The sequence below is a fragment of the Hibiscus syriacus genome, unplaced genomic scaffold, assembly GCF_006381635.1.
Source record: "Hibiscus syriacus cultivar Baekdansim isolate YM2019G1 unplaced genomic scaffold, ASM638163v2 tig00112289_pilon, whole genome shotgun sequence".
NCBI lineage: Eukaryota > Viridiplantae > Streptophyta > Magnoliopsida > Malvales > Malvaceae > Hibiscus > Hibiscus syriacus.
This window is the reverse complement of record NW_024063295.1, coordinates 954,273-959,928: the sequence shown is the minus strand read 5'-3', so window position 1 is coordinate 959,928 and position 5,656 is coordinate 954,273.

The window sequence follows — 5,656 nt, the reverse complement described above, 5'->3', positions numbered from 1 at the left end:
CTCTATCTGTTTTTATATGAGTTACCGACCCAGGATTTTTTAGCTTTAAATTGTGACAATAAGCCGGCAGTTGGGCAAACGATGCTTCTGGGGACCTCCTCAACAATTCCAAGGAATAACATTTGGCTCTCCAGGCTTGAGAATATGAGATACTAATCTTGAACCGAACATTCATGTCAGTCATAATTTCATGTCCCCGATATACCCTACCATTCAAAAACATTAACTCAGCCAGAAAACCACCCAACACCTTTTTGTTTGCCAGTCTATGGTGAGGAAAAACTTGGGTTCTTGAACATGTATGTTTATCAATAAAACTCCTAACTTGAAACATTTCACAATCTTTTATCATCTTTGCAATCATACGCCACGTACAGTTTTTATCAATCATACACTTTGTTTCGAAACGATCTTTGCTTGATTTGTTAACTTTTAGTTGATGGCCATCTTCCACACATTTCGTATACAAAGCTATCTTCAAGTATTCCTTTGTATAAAAACAATGATCTTTCTTGATACGAATAACTTTTGTATAACAATCAACTGCTATCTTTACCAACTCTTCTTCCGGTATCTGAAGTAATTATGGCATATTCTAGTTATACTCTCGTGGCATTTTCTTATTTTTCTTTTCTTCGGGGACTTCTTCTTCTTTTTCTTTTTCAGGGTTATATGAATTACAGAATGGATGTTCAACATGTTCATTCACAGTCGTAACTTCCTCCTCATTATTATCAACAACATCTTCCTCGGCAGTGGTTGTTTCATCATCAAAATTTGGGTATTGACCAATATCAAAATCATTACACGCAGGGTCTATTTTTTCTTTTGAAACATCATCAAAATCCGAGTATTGACCAAGATCAAAGTTCGGGTATTGACCAAGATCAAATTTCGAATACTGACTAGTACTCACAACTTTTTTGTTAGCTCATAATCGTCTAACTGGTCAATACGAAAACCAGAATTTGGTACTGAAAGTTGATTGGGATTTGGATTAGGAAAAGGTTGTGGGTTTTGAGATTGTGTTTGGTATTGGAAATGTGGTGAAACAAAATTTTCTTGGTAATGAAATTGTGGTGGAATCATTAAATTTTGAGGTTCAGAACAACGTTGTACATTGTGAGCACTATAAACTGGGGTTGAAGAATTTAGTTCATTACTACCCACTACTGACCCAACTTCACTACTTCTAGGTTCAAAAACATACAATGTAACATCATCTTCTTGCGAAACACTAATGTAAGCAATGAATCGTTCAACATCTTCATTGTCGGTTAACAAATAAACTTTACCTTTTCTCTGATAAGATAGCCTAAATCCACTTAGAGGCTCTAAATTCAATTTCTTTGCAACTCGTAACATTAGAGTTTCATAAGTTAACTTTTTTAATGATAGTTTTAGTTGAAGATTCATGGGTAAAGAAATATATTGTAAAACACCATGAACATACTCCCATGATCCTCCAAAACACAAATATATCCAAACATGATCAACATTAGATGATTTCATTCTACAAATTGTAAATTAATTTACTAAACAAACGAGATATAAACTACATATCATATCACTAACTTAGAGAAAAACATACCTTTATTAAGTTGATAGTTGATAATTTGGGAGAGAAATCATTGAAAAATTATATAGAAAAAAAATTATGTAAAAAAAAAATTAGAGATGGGGAAGGATGTTGTTGGATATAGGAACGGATGTCGTCGGGGAGAGTGATAGATGGAGATGGAATGAGTTGCAATTTAGGGATTTAGGTTATGAGTTGATGTTGTTGCGTAGTTATATACCCAAAACATTTGTGTTGCAAAAATAAAACCTGGTGCGAAATTAAAATTCATGTTGCAAATTCGAAAATCGAGTTGCGAAAACAAAATTCGCGTTGTGAATTCAGAAATTGAGTTGCGAATTTGAAATTCAGTGTTGCGAATTTGGAAATTGTGTTGCGAAATTGGAGTTTGCATTGCTAATTCGAGATTGCTTTACGAATTTGTTGGTCATTTTCGCAAATAAAAAAAAGTTGCTTAAATTGGAATATTATAAGGCATTTTCAGTCACTGAAGTTATTTTCTCTAAATAAAATCATTGAGTGGCGGAGGGTATGTCACCCTTAGTATTCGTATCAACGATCGTGATAAAAGAATAGATGATTGTAACATCCATAACCCATATAATTATACCTATACATATTATAGATGTCACCCGAATTTTCGAAAACCATTTATAATTTCAAAAGTGATTTAAATTTTATTTTCTTAAAATGATAAATGATATTATAAAAATATCATATCATATGAATTGTGTTTCATTATAACAAATTTAAAACAAAAGATTTTTTTATGAATAGTAATAGTAACATTAACAGTGAACAGTACCTGTGAACAGTGAACAATACAATTCATGCATGTATTTCAATGTCAATTTCAAAATGCCATAAAATCATGTTATTTTCATATCCAATATTTTACCATGATCAAAATAATATAAAATCGTTTACCATTTATCCCATAAGCTCGTAAGCTTATATTTACCAATATACTTACCATTTGTTCCATAAGCTCGTAAGCTTATTATACCAATACACTTACCATTATTCCATAACCATATACCATAGACAATAGCCCATTATACAACCCTGAGGACCCTGGGTACACGAGTCAAATACCTGCACCGTAGCGCTAACCCGAGTATGACACATAAGGTCGTGTCCACCATCTGTACTAGGTATCCTTAAGTACAATCCCGAATATGCAGCCTGCTGTTGACTCTATGGCATGCCAACTATACCCTGTCCCTCAATGACTTACTTGGTCCTACAGTCTATTTTATTTGATCCATCCATGGAAAAGTATATTATCCATATTTAACATTGGGCATTTCATACCTGAAATTACATTCATGGTAAAATATCACAATTTCCATAATCAATGCATTATATTTTCAACCTTTGACATATTTAGAATATATCAAATATATGATAAATGACATAAATATCATGTCAACATAAACAAGGTCAACTTATCGCAAGTCTTCCTGATGATGTATAAAACATCCATGTATAATGGCATACATGTATTGCACTCACCTTGACACTTTATAATTTTCCAAATATATGTGCCTCACTATTGTCCACAATAAGCCCTTTTATATTTGATTTACTTCGATTACAAATCAATCACAATATGCATAAATCACAATTCATAACGATTACATATGTTAGTATTGTACTAACATAAACACATCCCAAAAATAACTCCATAGTCATACTTGAACTATTCACCACCAAATACTTTAACACTTGCACAACAACCCATCAATTTTCCATATTCGGACAGCTCACACTACCTTTAAAGAATCAGTATTCTGTATTGATATGAACACTGAAATTCAATTCCGTTTCTTCCGTTGAAAATTAGACTCGAATACGAATCTATCCATATAAAGAACTCCTTCTAATTCATTATGTACAATTTATGGCGAATTTTCAAAGTTAACCAACATAATTTGTTTTGCAGAATCTGATGTCCGATTTTTTTCTGACATTTCCTTGGTTACAAATTCATATCTTTTTGTATACACCTTAAAATTGATCACTGTTTATTTTAAACAAAACTAGATCGATATATGAACACAAATATATAAAAATAACCTCCAAATTATTTTTATATAATTTCTGGTGAATTTTCAAACCCACTGTTAATTTTAAAATATAAACTATTTTCTTTAACCTTATCTTTAGGTTCTTCATCAATTCTTAAAACCAATTCTTTAAAATCACTTAACTCTTCATAACCCATATAATACAAGAATCAACATCTCCTTCATCATTTCCAGCCCATATATAATTTATCCATAATTTTTCTCACTCAACCATCCATGGCCGAAATTCAAAGAACAAGTTCTAGAAAGATTAAACATGTTCTAATCATCATACATGCTTGAATATGAATCTACTACCTCTCAAACATCTATATTCATCATCAATTTCGTGATCCCTTATATGAACACAAATCCTTAGATTTGGGATCTTTGAACACCAACAAGATTATCATGCAATATTGGTATCAATTGATAGCGTTTTTCGCATATATCAATTTTCTATTTACAACATACTCAAAATCCTAAGTAAATTGCTTGAAATTTGAGTTGAAGTTTTCTCTCACCTTTGAAGAACACCCACGACAGCTTGGAGAAGAAGAAGCTAAAATGTTCCCCCATTATTGTTATTCTAATGTTAATTAGATCTAGCACTGTTAATATAATATTATAATGGAATTTTTTTAATCCATTCATTAAAAAATTTCATTTTTTTCCCTTAATGAATCTTCATATTCACCATAAAACCAAGCCACCTGATCCATATCATATTACAAAGTCAAATATGAATTAATTTAACTTTTATTTCTGAAATTCCCCTTGAATTTTCAAAAATTGCGTTTTAGTCACTAAATTCCACTGTTTCGATTAAATCTGAAAAATTGCACATTTTCAAACCAAATTTCTCTGATCCAAAATATTAAAATAATATTTCCAACCACTTTACAACATTCTTCAAATTTTTGTAAAGTTCCAAGTCGATCTGAAATTACCAATTTCTTATCGGCTTTAACCCTTTCTAATTTTTCTTTACTAAAATTCCAAATCCAAACATATGATTTCTATAAAATCCACTCTCAAGAGTAAACTATTTATTTATGGAATAAAATTCTTTTTAGGAAATTATCACTTAATTCTCTAAAATTTCAATTTTCTATTTTGACCATCAAATTTTCTAAATTTTCATTTTTGTTATTATCTAAATTTTTGGATATTACAATGACGTCCCGATTTTCCTTACCTAAAGCCCCGCTTCCACTAGATCCCTTCACCGGGTTATCTACTGATGCATCAATTTGGGAAGTAGTTGCTTGGACCCACTTGGAAAGAACACTTCTGACACGCGGCTTATGCTGGAGACTCTTTTTAAAACGTAAACGTTTTGAAGTCATTCCACCCCATCACCACAACCATTAGCAATAGAAGTTTTGTTTTTAGTACGCTCGAAAATAGTCATTGTAACATGGTTTTCAGCTTTAATCTTTGGATCTCGGTACACAATGTGTAGTTCCTGACTAGCTTGAACCGATTTCTCATGCGGATTCTTCACTCGATTATGCATTTCATTAGTACAATTCTTCAATGGCTCAGGGGTCCCCACTTGTTTGCACAAAACCATCAATATCAATGCACGGGAGCAGAGGTTTATTCAAATCAACCACCACTGCCAATCGAGCAAATTTATCTTAACATGAACACATGCAAAAGCCCTAACGTGCGCAATAAGAATTCCTAAAAGTTCGGAGCAAAAAGAATTACCCCAAACCACCTCTAATATTCTTTACAACAATTTCTTACTTTAAGTATATGTATTTATAAGGTTGCGCATAAAAAATATTTTTCCTAAATTTTCAACTTTATTGGTAATGGAGTAAAAAATTTACTTTTATTTTAAAAATACTTTTACTTGAAAAAAACGATAACCGAAGTCAAATTAATAGATCTGTTATCTTTTATTAATTAATTTAATTAAATAAAATAATAAAAGATTGAAAATTAATATCTTTTTAGCCTTTCAATTTTCTATTATTTCAATTCTTTGTTATTCAAA